This window comes from Protopterus annectens, chromosome 7.part0, assembly GCF_019279795.1.
Source record: "Protopterus annectens isolate FY-2018-M chromosome 7.part0, PAN1.0, whole genome shotgun sequence".
Lineage (NCBI taxonomy): Eukaryota > Metazoa > Chordata > Ceratodontiformes > Protopteridae > Protopterus > Protopterus annectens.
Genome location: NC_056739.1, coordinates 808320679 through 808337945, shown reverse-complemented (window position 1 = coordinate 808337945; position 17267 = coordinate 808320679).

Below are 17267 nucleotides of genomic sequence, written 5' to 3'. Positions count from 1 at the left end.
AAGGTTACTTTAGAAACTGGCAGGCCCTGCTTGCCCTCAGCATAGGATAGGAAGAGTTGGTCCGATTTTCTTGTTTGTTTAGTCCTATCCAAATAAAAACATAATTGCCTGTGAACATCCAATTGGTGTAATTTTTGTTCAGCTCTGTTTGAATAGTTAGGAAAGAAGACAGGTAGGTCAATAGCCTGATTCAGGTCTGTATCAGAAGGAAATTTGGGCAGAAAAGAGGGATTAGTCCTGAGTGAAACTCTATCCTTGTGAAACACAAGATAAGGAGGATGAATACAGAGGGCTTGAAGTTCCGACACTCTCCTAGTTGAGGTGATGGCTACTAAGAAGAGAGTCTTCCAGGAGAGTAATTTTAAGGAACAGGAGGCCGCAGGTTCAAAGGGAGGGAGAATCAAGGAAGTTAATATCAGGTTTAAATCCCATGGAGGCGGGGGATCTCTAACCGGGGGCCTAAGTAAAATAGTCCCTTTAAGAAAGGCCTTACAAAGTTTGTGGGACATGATGCTGGTTTCTGACAGGCCAGTGTGGAAATTAGCGATAGCAGCCAATTGGACCCTAATGGTGGCAGACGAGGATCCTGCTCGAAAATGTTCTGCTAAAAAATCTAGAACGTGATGGACTGGGGCTGTAAAGGGGTCTATATTTCTAGCCTCCGCCCAGAAAGAGAAACGTTTCCACTTACTAGCATAAGTCTTTCCTGGTAGCAGATTTGTGCAAAGAAAGAATGATTTTATGCACTGGCTGAGAAATATGTGGAAGCCTGGCTAAGGTTGGAAGTGGAGCAACCAAGCTGTGAGGTTGGGAGACTGAAGGGATTGGTGCAGCCCGCCCGACTGATGGACCAGGAGGTCTGGCACTGGGTCCAGATTCCAAGGCTGCTCCAGCAGGTGACGATGCAGGAATGGGAACCAAATTTGTCGAGGCCAGTAATGGGCAATGAGGATCATCCTGGATCCCAATGCGGTTGCTTTCTGAATTAGTTTGGGAATTAAGGGAAAGGGTGGGAATGCATACAGAAGACCCCGGGGCCAATCGTGAACTACAGCGTCTCTGGGGGAGTGGCCGGGGAGGGGGAAGAGAGTGAAGAAATCGTCACACTTGCTGTTGAGAGGGGTTGCGAAAAGTTCGCAGCAAGGTTGACCCCATCTGTGGAAAATTTTGTCCGCTACTAACTGATTGAGAGACCACTCGTGAGGCATGAGAATAGCTCTGCTTAGCCTGTCCGTTATGACGTTGGACTTCCCGGGGATGTGCGTTGCTATCAGAAACCGTTGAGAGGAGATCGCCCACTGCCAGAGTCTGAGTGCTTCTCGACATAAGGGATAGGACCTGGTTCCGCCCTGCTTGTTGATGTACCACACTACAGACATATTGTCTGTGTGAATTGCAATAGTCCCGGTGGGTAGAGATTCCTGAAGAGCTTGCAACGCTAAAAGTACCGCTCTCATCTCCAAGACGTTTATGTGCAGGTGGTACTGTAGAGGTTGCCAAGTGCCCTGGACAGTCCTGCCCTGGAAATACCCCCCCCCCACCCAATCAGGGAGGCATCCGTTGTCAACGTGGCAACAGGAGGAGGAAGAACAAACGGTATGCCCTGAAGTACTTGAGAGGAGACCATCCACCAAGAAAGGTGGTCTTTGCATGATTGGGTGATTACTATGTTGTGAGACATCGGAAGCTGTTGAAACGACCATTGGGTAGAAAGCATCCATTGAAGAATCTGCATGTGAAAACGAGCCAGGGGAAGTAATGTGATTGCTGCTGCCATGAGACCCAAAGTTTTCAGTACAAATCTGGCCCGAATTCTTTTGCACTGTAGTAAGATCTGGACATGTCGGCGAATGTCTGATACTCTTTCTAAGGGAAGTTTTTCCGACAGCTCTTTTGCATTTAATTTTGCGCCTATAAAGGTTATAGATTGACAAGGCGACAATGCAGACTTTTCTAAGTTTATAGAGATACCTAGCTCGGAGCAAGTTTGGATGGTATAATCCCTGGCTCGTAGTAGCTGATGCCTGGTGGAAGCAGTCAAGAGCCAATCGTCTAGATATGGAAACACCTGGAATCCTCGCCGTCTCAGGTGAGCCGTAACCACTGCCATGCATTTGGTGAACACCCTCGGGCTGTGGTGAGACCAAAGGGCAGGGCTCTGAATTGATAGTGACTGGCTCCCAGCCGGAAGCAGAAAAGCCTTCTGGAGCATCTGTCCATTTTGATATGGTAGTACGCATCCTGAAGGTCTATGGAGCACATCCAATTGTCCTGACCCAAAAAGGGTAGAATGGACTGAAGCGTGACCATGCAGAACTTCGTTCTTTGAACAGATTTGTTTAACCTGCTGAGATCCAAAATGGGTCTCCAGTCCCCTGTCTTTTTTTGGTACCAAAAAGAACTTGGAGTAAATCTCGGATCCTTGCTGGTCTGCTGGGACTGACTGGATGGCCCTTTTTCCTAGCAGTTTTGAAATTTCTAGTACTGCTTGTTCCCTTAGACTGGGTGGAACATCTGGAAGGGACCTGTTTGCTTGTACAGGGGTGTGGACAAAGGGGATTTTGTAACCCTCGGATATGATAGACCGTACCCATTTGTCTTGTGTGAGGAGTTGCCAGGCTTCTGGGTACAGTGACAATCTTCCCCCGACTGCCTCCGAAGGTGGACAGTCGGGCAGCCTCTCAGGGGTGCTGAAAGGGTTTGTCAGAGAAAGATTCTCTGCTACCCTGATTTTGCTGACCCCCTCTGCCCGTCGGGCGGTGTCTATTATTGTTCCCTTCTCTGCCCCTGAAGGGGAACTTGCCACGTGTGTCAGGTATGACTCCCTGGGGTTTCTGAAACCACATTTTTCCACTCTTCTGACCTTTAGGGTATGGTCTAGAGGGAGTAGAAAAAAGGACTCCCATGGCAGAGAGAGTCTTGCCTTCCTGCTCACACCTGGTATGGGTATCCTTCACCTGTGGTCCAAACAGAGTCGAACCATCAAAGGGGATATTGGTGAAGGACGCCTTAAAGGGGTCAGCAAAGTTACATAACCGCATCCAGGCATGTCTTCTCAAAGCCACGCCTGTACCTGTGTCCCTACTCACCCCATCGGCTGCATAAGAAATGAGCCGCATGGAGGAGTTGACTATAGAGTTAAGGGTCGCCAGCTGGGAGTTAATCTTATCCTGAGACCCCGCAGCTGATGGATCCTGAAGGGTACCACCCAGTTCCTTGAGAAGATCTCTTTGAAGGCAGGTGAAATGGCACAGATAATTCAGCGACTGCATGGAAAAAGTCGCTGAAGAAAATATCCGCTTCCCGTACCTGTCCATTGTCGTAGATTCTTTATTAGGTGGATGGAAAGGCACTGAAGGGTCAGCCAACTCCTTCTTACTGGCTGCTGCCACCACCATGGCATCAACAGGGACACCTTTTGTCAGAAATTGTTTGTCGGATGGGGCTGTAATAAACTTAGTCGGCCTGCAGGGAGTTGGTTCCACTGTGTCCGGGGCTGTCCATGCCTTTCGAGCCACTACTTCCATGAGCGGGTCGAAAGGTGGAGACACCCAGGAGGTGGAAGGGCGAGAACCAAACGCGTCCAGGTACACCGACTCGTCCTCGGAAGGGTTAAGGGCAGTCCATTTTCCCCTCTGCCTAAGGATCTCTAGGATGTCTGAAAAGGAGACATCTTCAGAGGGGGACCTTGGGGACCCTTCCGAATCCTCCAAGTCGGTATCAGACGTGACTGACTCGGGGGGAGTCAACATGTTTCCTCTTACATTTTCTCTTCCAAGGGGGCTCCTCTGAATGATCAGGGGAGGCCTCGGAAGAGGAAGATACGCCCAATGGGGTGACCTGGAGCATCTGTTCTCCACGCTTGGGGTCAGGAGGGTGGACAGAGACCGATGGGGGGAGGAGCCGAAGGGGCCGATCGTGGAGCCGACAAAGGAGTCAGCACACTCCTCATGACCTCGAAGGTGCCCCTATCAGGCAGAGAAGAGGGTCCCCGCTCCGAAGAGACGTGAACCCCTCCCGGCACCGAGAGGGATGGCTCCGAGGCTGATGTCAGGGCCGAGCTCACCTGTGCCGAGGCCCCGAGAGGGAGAACGGGGTCGGACAAGGGTCTGATGCCAATCGCCCGCCTCAGAGCCGACGAGGGAGCCTCGGCGCCCAGATCCCTCCAAAGACGGAACCAATGAAGAGATCGGAGCCGACGAGGTAGCCAAAAGGTGTGGTATCGGCTCCAACATTCCTACGATTCGAGCCCCAATGAGCTCCGGCTCCGAACACAGTGGAAGAGTTGGAGGAGGAACCGATGAAGACACAGGGATAGCCACAGTCTGTTGAGAAGGGCTGGTCAACATTTTGGCCAGGGCCTGCGATTTTAGGAGCCTACTGACCACCCTCTCCAAGTCATGATCGGATAGCCTGGAGGACCGAGAGGAATGGGATCTATGGCTTAGTTCCGATTGAAGCAACGGAGACCTCAGAGCCGAACGAACAGATTCTATAGAGGGGGGCCTTGAACGTTTTCGGCTCAGAGAAGGTTCCGACACTAAGGTCGGAACCGATTGAGGTCTCGAGATGTTGGTTCCAGCCAGAATCGACGAGGAGGCAGGAGCTCTGCTCGGCGACAGCTCCGAACAGGGAGCCGATGGTTTGGCAGGCTTTAAGGATTTCCCCGACAAAGGCTTAGCCGGGGATCCTTCTGGCTTAAGTAAGCCTCTCAAAATGAGCTTGTTCATACGCTCCTGCAGGACTCTCGGGCTGAAGGCATGGCAGACCGAGCAGGTGTAGGGGACCCAAGCAATAAACACAAAAAGTGTGACCGTCTGACAGAGACATCTTCTGACAGCATGAGTCACACTTCTTGAAACCTGAAACTTTGGTATCTTTAGACATATTGGTAATGGGATACCAAAGGGAAAAAATAACTAGTGCTTAATCAAGGCGCACACATACACGCACTAGATAAAACTAACACTAATAATAACTATAGAACTATAACTACACAACTACCTTACTACTAATAAAAATATACAAATTGTGGCTAAACAGGGCCTAACACTACCCAAACAAGGGGGGGGGGACTCTCTAACAACAAAAAACGAGTTTCTGAGTGGGATAACAAGGGGTACACAATCTATTTAAACTAACAGGGAAGGATTAGCTAAAAATAAAACAATATAAAGGTAACAATACAAGAAAAGATTTATACGACCTGGAGCCAGTAAAATCACAACCTTGTAGCTGAAGCGGCAAACGAGATCTGGGTATCTGATGCCTAGCATTGTGGGATATGGGGAGGCCTCGAGCCAGTAAATAGCTCTCTAGCTTTAGTAGTAGGCCGAGTCGGAGCCGAGGATCGGCTCCGAACCCATCCAGCAAGAATGAAGGTGAGATAGACAACTTAACATCGATCGATCCGTGTTGTCTGATTTTCATCTGGTTCAACCATGGGTTGTCAGATCCAATCAGATCCGACCTCGGCACTGATTCTGAAGCTTCTCGATTCCAGGGCTTTAACTCTTACCTTACTCATAATTCCTTCCACTCCACCTTAGTACCTCAAATCGAGTTTGCCCCCATAAAATAAATCCTACAAATTGCTTTTAAAACTAACCCTAGCATACAGCCAAAAAGAGGGATTGGAAGACAGTCAATTAGGACTGCTCACAGACATGGTACATCACCAAAATCCAGATTGTGTTAATTTGGAAGGGAGCAGGTGGGAGGAAGGTTGAACTGGAAGAAAACTATGCAACATGGATCTATTGTTATAATAAGTACATAACTTTCATATCCAATGTTGTCAATTTTCATCCATTTCAACCACAGGACAGATTCCCAAGCAGTTATACCTGGGTGGTATCAAGGAAGGACGTTCACAAGATTATTAGAACCAAAAGAAGAGCGTGATCTGGACTGTACATTCAGTTTCTAATAACTACAAAAGTGTGAACTGTTGAAGAAGTTGCTACAGTGTAAATGTCATCAATAGCTAATCTATTTGAAAAGGCTGTTGATGTGGCCACTGCCCTCATAGGCTCATAGGTAGGTACTAGGCTATTGGCCCTAGGGCCAATATAAGCCTAGCCAAAAGGTACCCTGGCTTTCGCCACCTAAGAAAATTATTTTCCTGTGCCACTGTCAAGCAGAGCCACAGAAGTGATCCCTGGGGTGAATTTCCTATCTCCCATCCAATCATCAAGATTTTTCTTGAAGAGTGCTAATGAGGAGCTTTGTATGATATAGATAGGTAGTTTGTTCCAGAGTACGGGAAGTCTCTGGGACAGGAATCTATCCCTCCATCATGTTCTGTTTATTGTGGTGACAAGGTTTAGGTCCCTAGAGCGTGTAGCTCGTAGGGATTGGGATTTCTTTAAGTGGAGCATGTCTAAAAGCTCTGGGTTTGACATAGCTTTGTGTGTTAGGCAGAGATCGCCTCTGAGTAGGCGATATGCGATGGAGTAATGCTGAAGTTTTTTGAGATGGTCTGCGTAGGGCATCTGTTTGAGGCCGTTAATCCTCTTTGTGAGGTATTTCTGCGGCCTTTCCAGTTGTTGTAGATGTCTTGTTAGGTACATACCAAAAGGGGCATTATACTCTATAATAGGTCTAATGAGTGACGAGTAGAGGGGAACAATGACCTCTTTTTTCCTGGATGAGAAACCTTTTGTGATGAGGTGTGCCACGTAGAAGGATTTCCTGAATACTGTGGCAATGTGATTATCAAAGGGGAGACTACTGTCAACTGTGTCCCAAGGTCTCTTATCACACTTTTGGTGTTAAGTAGACTACCGCCTATGTGGTAGTTCATGGGTACAGAGTATTTACCAAAAGGGATGACAATGCACTTTTTGGCATTGAGCTTGAGGCCATGGCTTTGACACCAGGCATCTGTCTCAGCGAGGCCCTTTTGTAGGATGTCCACATCTTTTGGAGTTTTGATTATGGCTCCTAGTTTGCAATCATCTGCGAACTTCGTTAGCCAAAGACCTTCTGTGTTAGCCTGTACTTCAGAGAAGTAGATACCAAACAAGAGAGGACCCAGGACTGAACCCTGTGGTACTCCACTTGTCACTGATCTAAAGTTGGATTTGAAGTCTGCTACTTTCACAGTGTGGGTTCTGTCAGTGAGCCAGTTGGCAACCCATCTTGGGACATAGGGATTTATACCTAGTTTAGTGAGCTTATCTATAATTCCAGAGTGGGGGATGGTGTTGAAAGCCTTGGCGAGATTTAGATAGGCTGTGTGAACCACCTTACCCTCATCTACGGTTTTGGTGACTACTTCAAAGAAGTCTATCAGGTTTAGGAGACATGAGCTGCCTTTTACAAACCCAAACTGGGTGGGGTCCTGAGTTTGGAGATTACCAATGTCATTGTTTATAAGTTCCATGATGATACGTTCCAAAGCCTTGCATACCAGGCTCGTTAGGCTAATGGGGCGGTAGTTTCCGGGGTCCATGGTGGCTCCCCCTTTGTGGAGTGGGATAACCATTGCGGTGCACCATTCAGTGGGCACACAGCCTGAGGTGAGGCTATGACTAAACATGATACTTAGGTGCGGTGCCAGTTCGTTCTGTAGTTCATGTAGAACACAGCCTGGGATGTTGTTAGGTCCCATGGATGCTGTGTTCTTGAGTTTGGATAGTGTGTTTTTTACCTGTGCAGCCGTGATGACAGGAACTTTGCATTCTTCTGGTATATAAATGGGCCATTAAGGGCATGACAGGGGGGTAAAGTTAGCACTGAACCTATCTGCCAGGATGTTGGCAATATCAGTTGGTTCTGTATATTTAGTGCCATTGTGCTGTAACTCAGAACAGATCTGAGTGTTGCCATTGAGATTCTTGACATAGCTATAGAATGCTTTGTGGTTGTCTTTAGTGTCAGTGGCGATTTTGTTTTTGTAACTAGCTTTGGAAGATTTTGAGAGATCTCAGCTTCTTACTTAGGATGACCAGGCAGTTTCTCAAATCATGGGATTTTACTCTTTTTTTGCAACAGTTTCTTCCTTCTGTTGTAGAGTTTGTTTATGGCAGGGAACCACTAGATTGGCTTCCTTTTTTTTGGAGGATAGTATCTTGGTTCTTTTAGGGATTGCACGATCCATGCACTCATGTAAGTGCTGCATTTGTGTAGGATTCAGCAGTCATACCTCTATTGTCCGTCGGCATGGGTGTCGTGAAGTTTGCCACTTCTGTCTTAAGAAGCATGAAGTTGGCTTTGGAGAAATTGTTTACTTTGGTTTCCCTAATGGGTGGTGGGGGAGGAATGTGGATGTCAAGTTGATTAGCTTGTGGTAGGATCTGACAGAGGAATTGACCTCTGGTGTGGAGCACCGGTTGCCCATATTGGTAATAATCAGGTCTAGGATATTGCTGCCCCTGGTGGGGGTGTGGATAAATTGATCCAAGGCATTGGAATTTATGAATTCCAGAAAATGTTGAGCATGAGAGTTGGTAAATGAGTAGTTTTCCCAGTTAATGGTGGGGTAGTTGAAATCGCCCATTATTAGGGTGTTAGGTTGTACCCTAATATTTTCCAGTGTATCAAGAAATGAGGAGTGGGAATCCTGGGGCATGGTAGGGGATCTGTAGCAAGCTACAATTTGGATTGCGGTCTTGCCCAGAGTTAGTTGCACTTGGATAATCACGGGTGCATTATGCTGAGCAACTAGCCTGGAGGTGTTGATATCCTTAATGAATATGAACACGCCTCTGCCTGTAATATTTCAGTCCAGGCTAGGTGGCCGAAAGGTGTGGTATGAATTATAGCCTGGTAATGCAGGGGTACTCTCTGGAGCCTTGAACCAGGTCTCTGTCACTGCACAGATGTCGATGTTCTCCATTTTAAGGAGTGCCTCGAGTGAGTGCATTTTGAGGTTTAGACTTCTAGCATTGAGTAGCAATACCGTCAGATCCTTCTTGCTTGTACCTGTTACAGTGGTGAATTTGTCATTTGAACCTTGCCTAAAAAAGGCACTATAGGGGTGGCTAGAGCCTTAGCCAGTATCCGGAATCACAGGAGCAACAGGTGCAGGCCATCTCTGGCAAAGCATCGTGGTTTGTCGATCAAGTCATCCCAGGCAGACAGATACTGGATCCCCTTAGAATGACACCAGAAGCTTAGCCAGTTGTTGAAGTCAGTCATTTTGTCCTTGAACTGTGGTATCATTCTGGGTGATGGCAGGATGCTACTCAGGGCTAGGGTCATACCTGCCTGGGCTACAAGATCGGACAGCTCCTCCATGTCCCTTTTCATGTAGTCCAGGGAGGTACATCTCAGGTCATTCACACCAACATGGACAATGACAGAATCATATTTGTACTTGTTGTGGAGTGACCTGAGTGCATGCGTTATGTGGCGGATCCTGGCACCTGACAGACAGCTGACAGTAACTTTCTCCTTGTTTAGCCTGGTGAGTTGAACATCAGTGTGCCTGACTATAGAGTCACCTATGACTACAGTGTTGGGTACGTTGTTATGCCTTATGGGCTTTGATTGAGTGGCACACTGAGTGTGTGGGCTATGTGTCATTTGGGTTGTGTTGGGGGGTGGAGGTTGCTTGTGCTGCTGTTTTGGAGGTCCCTGTTGTTTGGGCAGGTTTTTATTGAGAGTCTCCGTGAATGTAAGTGTGTGTTTTGTGTTTCTATGTGTGTGTTTTGGTGGTGTAGGTTTTGAGGGACTATGTGCTGAGTGTGGTGTGGTGCAAGTGTTTACCTTCTCCTCTTGACTGTCTAGTCCAGTCTTAGGTGAAGAGAGCTTTGCTTCCAGTTTGGCTATATAAGTGCATCTCTCACAGGTTGTAGTGTTGGGTGGTGGGAGGAGAGGGTTGTCTGTGTACATGAGGCAATTGCTGCATTGCCCCCAGATGCTCAGATTCATCATGTAGACAGGAGAAAACACCAGGAGCTGACCCTTAGACATGCCTGGATAGGTGCTTATTTGTTAAGTACTAGAAACTGTTTTCCTCCAGACAGTGAGTAAAGTTGAGTGCTGTAGTAATTTGTAGCTTATTAAGTGCTTACAATAAGTTCTGAACAAGTGCTGAGCTCAAAGAAAAAGACTTGAGTGCTGAAACTAAAAAACTGGCTAGTTCTAAAAAAATAAAATTAAGCTAGAAGGCTTCCCTCCAACAAAGAAAGGGCTTGGGGGCTTAGAAGCCCACAAATAGTCCTGGACACAGCAAATCTGTATCCAGACTAGACTACCCACAGGAAAGGCAGGAAACAAGCTTAGAATTTTTTTTTTAAGTGGAAAGAGAGAAAGGAGGAGCAGAAACTATTGGCCTTCTGAAATGTTCTCCCTGTATTAGGTAGAATGAGGTAATGACACTAGACTGGGAGGAGGGTCCCAGATCAAATTTACAGTAGGGGCGGGCAACTGCAAAGCCACCAACTATAAGAACAGCATACCAATAGGGAGGGAAGGTGGCAAACAAACTGCAGAAAAGTTTCTCACAAGAGAAAAGCAGCAGTGAGCCTGAGACAACTTTTAAAAAAATAGAATGAGCCTTAGGTTTAGACTGTACAGACATGCCCTTTTTATTGTATACAAAAAAACGCAATCTGATAATCATCTGGAAAGCGTAACCCTAACAGCTGCTTTGCCTAATTTAGGCTTTGAAAAAACAAACTGATCAGACTTTCCAAGTTACTTGGTCCTATGAAAATAGAACTTAAATTGACAATGAATGTCCAGCATATACAAAATGTATTCACCCTTGTTTGAAAATCTAGGGAAAAAGACTGGTAGATTTATTGACTGACTTAGATTAGTCTAGTATATCACCTTAGGAAGGAAGGATGCATTAGTTCTCAAGGAAACGCTGTCATTATGGAATACCAGATAGTGAGGCTTGCAGGAAAGTGCTAGCATCGCTGAAATTTGTCTGGCTGACATAATGCCCACCAGAAAAATTGTTTTTCATTAGAGAAACTTCAAATCAGCTGATGCTACTGGTTCAAAAGGTGGTTGAATTAGTAGATGTAGCATGACAGTTGATCATAAGAGAAAAGTTCCTTTCAAAAAGGCTTTAAAGACTGTTAAGGAAGCAATAGAATTGTCATTCTGCCCTATGTGGAAATGCCCTATGTGGAAACTTGAGATAATAAGAAGTTATGTACTCACCATAACGTTCCATCTGAGTAGGTAAACTTAATTTGTCTGCAACCTGTGGGATACGGATCCAATCTCGGATCCGAGCCGGCAACTTTACAAAGCTTAGATCCGAGCTCCTAGCTCCTCCCCTTACCCATAACCCCCTGCCAACCCTGACTGACCTCAGATCAAGTTTGCCCGCAAGCACTATAGTGGATAACTAACTACATTATCAGAAATGGTATATCACTATATGACATGAAACACATCTGAAGGTCAGGGGGACGGAGGGGAGGAACGGTTGGCAGACAAATGAAGTTTACCAACTCAGGTGGAACGTTATGGTGAGTACATAACTTCTTAATCTGAAGTAATTAACTTCATTTGGTCTGCAACCTGTGGGACAGAGTCCCCAGCTACCTAAACCTTGGGCGGCCTTCATGGAAGGATATTCCGGAGCACTGCGGAGCCAAAAGAAGTTCTCCCTCTGGAGGTAATGTCCAATTTATAATGATTGATGAAGGTATGAGATGAGGCCCAAGTGGCTGCTTAACAGATATCATCCAAGGAAACCCTGGATTTAAAGGCGGCAGATGTAGTCATAGCCCTAGTTGAATGGGCATGAACTCCTTGAGGTGAGGGCCTGCCGGAATTTTGATACGCTGTAATGATACACTGTGAAATCCATCTCGATAAGGAAACTTTCAAGACCGGTTTACCTAGATTAAATTTGGCAACGGAGACGAACAACTGGTTGGATTGTCTATAACCAGATGTCCTATGAATGTTCATAGGTTCATAGGTTCATACTAGGCTATCTGCCCTAGGGCATTTATAAGCCTAGCCAGAATGTGCTTGGCTTTCGCCACCCATTTTAAATTAATTTTGCTATGCCCTTTTTTGAGGTTAGTATACTGTGCCTCTGTCTAACAGTGACACAGAAGTGATACCCGGGTTAAACCTACAATCTCCCATCCACTCATCAAGATTCCTCTTGAAGAGAGTCAATGAGGGACTCTGCCTAACCTGGACTGTGATTTTATTCCAGAGTGAAGGGAGCCTCTGGGTTATGAATCTGTCCCTCCAGCATGTCCTATTTAATTCAGTGCTGAGGTTCAAGTCTCTCGAGCGCGTAGCTCGATGGGATTTGGATTTTCTGAGGTGCAGCATGTCCATTAATTCCGGGTTGGACATGGCTTTATACGTCAGGCACAGATCGCCCCTGAACAGGCGGTATGCCACTGAGTAGAGCTGGAGTTTCTTTAACCGGGCAGCATATGGCATCTGTTTGAGCCCTTTGATCCTCTTGGTGAGGTACTTTTGGGGTCTTTCCAGTTGCTGCAGGTGTCTGGTAAGGTACATCCCAAAAGGGGCATTGTACTCAATTATGGGCCTGATGAGGGATGTGTAAAGAGGCACGATGTCTTCCCCTGATCTAGATGTACCTCCGAGAAATATATACCGAACAAGAGAGGTCCCCAGGACTGAGTCTTGTGGGACGCCACTTGTAACTGGTTTGGAGTCTGACATGTCTCCAGCAATTCTAACCATGTGGGTTCTGTCCTTGAGCCAGTTTGCAACCCATCTAGTGACATAGGGGTTTATATTTAAGCTGGTGAGCTTATCTATAATGCCCGAGTGGGGTATTGTTTCGAAGGCTTTTGCGAGGTCCAGGTAGGCTGTGTGGACCACCTTCCCCTCATCAATGGCCGTGGTGACTGTTTCAAAGAAATCAACCAGGTTTAAGAGGCAGGATCTGCCCTTAACAAAGCTGAACTGGGTAGGATCCAGTGTCTGTAGGTCCCCAATATCTTTATTTATGAGGTCCATGATGATCCTTTCCATAGCTTTGCAGACCAAGCTAGTCAGGCTTATGGGGCGATAGTTTCCAGGATCCGTTGAGGCACCACCTTTGTGGAGAGGGACCACTGTTGCTGTAAGCCACTCTTTGGGTACATATCCTGTAGTAAGGCTGAGATTGAACAGTAGTTTTATGTTTGGGTTTAGCTCTTCTTGAAGTTCATGTAGGACGCAGCCCGGGACACCGTCTGGTCCCATTGATGCTGTGTTTTTTTGCTTTGGAGAGGGTGGCTCTTACCTGAGCATCTGAGATGTCAGGGGGGCAGCACTCTGCTGGGATAGATATTTGCCCTTTTGGTGGCGGGTGGGGGTTTGCACTGAACCTGTCAGCTAGGATGTTGGCAATGTCTGTGGGTTTAGTGTATTTTTTGTCATTTTGGACTAATTCTGAGCATATCTGGGAATTCCCACCCAGGTTCCTAACATAACTAAAGAAAGCCTTGTGATTATCCTTAGTGTCCTGTGCAATTTTTCTCTTGAAGCTGGCCTTAGACGATTTTATGAGTGCCCGTAGTTTTTTGCTAAAACTGATCAGAGATGCCTTCCCTTTTTGGGATTTTGCTCTATCATTCAGTAGCTTCCTCCTTCTATTGTATAGTTTGTTTATGGCTGGGGTCCACCAGACAGGATGTCTGCCTTTGGAGGACTGGGTCTTGGTTTTATTTGGGATTGCATGATCCATGCATTCCTGAAGGTGTTCATAGAATGCATTTATAAAGGATTCTGCGGTCTGGGCCGTATTTTCCACAGGCCCGGGGGCTTTGAAGGATTCCACCTCGGTTTTGAGGAGTGTGAAATTTGCTTTAGAGAAGTTTTTCACTGTGGTTTTCTGGGCAGGAGGTGGGGTTGGGATGTGAATATCCAGTGAGATTAGTTTATGGTCTGATCTTACCAGTGAGGGATACACTTCTGGTCTGGAGCATACAGTCCCAATGTTGGTGATGATCAGGTCCAGTATGTTTTCCCCTCTTGTGGGAGTGGTAACAAGTTGTTCCATAGCATTTGAGTTTATAAATTCTAGGAACCTTTGGGCTAGGGTATTGGAGCTAGAGTAATGCTCCCAATCTATGTTTGGGTAGTTGAAGTCGCCCAATATAATGGTGTTTGGAGAGACCTTCATATTTTCCAGTGTTCTCAGGAAGGCCGAGTGGGGTTCCTGGGTTTGGGAGGGTGGTCTGCAGCAGGCTATAAACTGGAAGGCAGTTTTACCCACTGTTAGTTGCACATGGATAGTCTCTGATGCTTCGTGCTGTGCCACCAACCTGGAGGTGTGAGTATCTTTGACGAATATTGATACTCCCCCTCCTTTTGTGGTTCGGTCCAAGTTTTGGCGCTGAAAAGCATGGTATGAGGTATAACCTGGTAGTGCTGGGGTGCTCTCTGGAGCTTTGAACCAGGTTTCTGTTACTGCACAGATATCGATGTTCTCCATGCTAAGGAGAGTTTCGAGTGCGTGCATCTTGAGGTTTAGACTTCTGGCGTTAAGTAGCATTACTCTTAGTTTCTTATCCCTTGTGATACCTATGGAGGTGGGTTTGTCTTTTGAGCCTTGCCTAAAAAAGGCACTATGGGGGTAGCAAGAGCCTTTGCCAATATCCGAAAGCCCAGGGGTGACAGGTGCAATCTATCAATTTGCCGGTCTTCTTTCCTAACTACCAGAACAAAGGGGAGTACAGACTACATTCTTTGGACGTGCACAGACCACGAACCTCCTCCCAACAAATTCCAACACATGTGAGAGATGGCTTGTTGTGCATGTCATCCCAGGCTGACAGGCATTGGATCCCCTTTGAATGACACCAATACTTAAGCCAGTTGTTGAAATTGATCATCTTGTCTTCATATTGTGGCATCATTCTTGGTGAGGGTAAGATGCTACTCAAGGTCAGGGTCATACCGGCCTGGGCCACATGCTCAGAGAGCTCCTCTATGTCTCTTTTCATGTAGCCCAGGGAGGTACATCTCAGGTCATTCACACCAGCATGGACAATGACTGAGTCATATTTGTACTTGCCTTGGAGTGACCTGAGTGCTTGTGTTATGTGGCGGATCCTAGCGCCCGACAGGCAGCTCACCGTGACCTTCTCCTTGTTCAGCCTGGTGAGCGGGACGTCAGTGTGCCTGACGATAGAGTCACCTATTACAAGTGTATCAGGTGTGTTGTTTAGCCTTAAGGGCTGTGACTGTTCGGCACACTGGATTTGTGAGCTATGTGTTGCACGTGTTTTGTTTTGGGGTAGCGGTTGCTTGGGTGTCTGCTTTGGAGGTCTCTGCTGCTTAGGCAGATTTTTATTTAGAGCCTCCGAGAATGTTTTTGTGTGGTATGTGTTTGGTTTGCTGTTGTGGTAGGTCTATGTGAGACTGGAATTGTAGTGAGTGTGGTTTCCTTCTCCTCCTGACTGGTTACGCCAGTACTGAGTTGAGAGAGCTTAGCCTCCAATTTGGCTATATGGATGCATCTCTCACATGTGTTGGAATTTGTTGGGAGGAGGTTCGTGGTCTGTGCACGTCCAAAGAATGTAGTCTGTACTCCCCTTTGTTCTGGTAGTTAGGAAAGAAGACCGGCAAATTGATAGATTGGTTAATATTAGATTCAGAAACTACCTTCAGGAGGAAGGAGGGATTGGTCCTGAGGTTCACCGTATCCTTGTGAAAGGCTAAGTATGGGGGTTTCACAGAAAGAGCTTGCAATTCAGATACTCTCCTGGCTGAAGTAATAGCCACAAGAAAGGCTGTTTTCCAAGACAAATATTTGAGGTCTACTGAAGACGCCGGTTCAAAGGGAGGGGCTGTCAGGGCTTGTAATACCAAGGTCAAATCCCATGGAGGTACCGCTTCCTTTATTGGAGGTCTAAGAAGAAAGGTGCCCTTTAGGAATGTTTTGCACAATTTTGTAGTAATCAAAGGACCCATTTCAGCACCTACATGGTAATGGGAGATAGCTGCTAACTGAACCTTAACCATAGAACAGCTAGCTCCGCCATTAAAAAGACCTGAAAGAAAGTCCAGCACCGCAGGCAGGGGGGCTGGAAAAGGGTCCAAATTATGGCGTTCTGCCCAGATAGAGAAACGCTTCCATTTACTACCATAGACCTTGCTAGTAGAGGGCTTGTGCGCTGTTACTAGGATAGTTTTAACTGGAGAAGAAATACCGGGAGTCCTAGCTGCAAGTGGAACTGGAGCAGCAGAGCCATAAGCTTGAGGCTGGCCAGGTCGGGAAGTGGGAGCCCCTGGGGGTGGGAGATTAGATCCGGAAGGGGATCTAGAATCCAGGGCGGATTCACTCGATGAGACCAGAGGTAAGGGAACCAAGCTTGGCAAGGCCAGAATGGGGCAATGAGGATCATCCTGCTCCCCAACCGACTGGCTTTCTGAAGAAGTTTCAGCATGAGGGGAAGAGGAGGGTAGGCATAGAGAAGATCGGGTGGCCAAGCATGCACCAAGGCGTCCCTCGGGGCTTCCCCGGCAGGGGGAATGAGAGTGAAGTAATTGTTGCATTTCGTGTTTGAGGGAGATGCAAAAAGATCACAACAGGGCTGCCCCCAAACGGCAAAAATTCGACTCGCTACTCGAGGATTGAGGGACCACTCATAAGGTGAAAGGATGGTGCGACTCAGTCTGTCCGCCAGGATGTTGGTCTGTCCCGGAATGTGTGTTGCAATGAGAAAGCTGTTGGTGGAGATCGCCCATTCCCACACTCTCATGGCTTCTCGATAGAGTGGGTAAGACCTGGTTCCCCCTTGTTTGTTGATATACCATACCACAGACATACTGTCTGTCTGGATTGCAATTGTTCCTACAGGCAGATGGCTCTGAAGTGCTTGCAACGACAACAGCACTGCCCTCATCTCTAGAACATTTATGTACAATAAGGTCTCCGAATCGTTCCACGTGCCTTGGACCATCCTGCTTGAATAATGCCCCACCCACCCAAGACGAGAGGCGTCCGTGGTCACCGTGGCGAGAGGGGGGCCGTGGCAAAGGGGCGTCCCGCCTGGAGGTCCGGCGACTGAAGCCACCAAACAAAAGCCCTCTTGCAGGCCCTGCTGAGAAAAATGGGGTGACTCAAGGGGTATCGATGAAGGGACCATTGGACTTGGAGAGTCCACTGTAAAATCCTCATGTTCAGACGCGCCATGGGAAGAAGGTTTATAGCAGCTGCCATGGACTCCAGGGCCCTCAGAACCAATCCCGCCAGAGGTTTTGAAGATTGAAAGATGGCCCGCACATGTGCCCTCAAAGTGTGCAACCGGTCGGGAGTTAAGAAGACTTAGTTGCCTGTTGGTGTCCAGTCTGGCCCCGATAAAATTTAT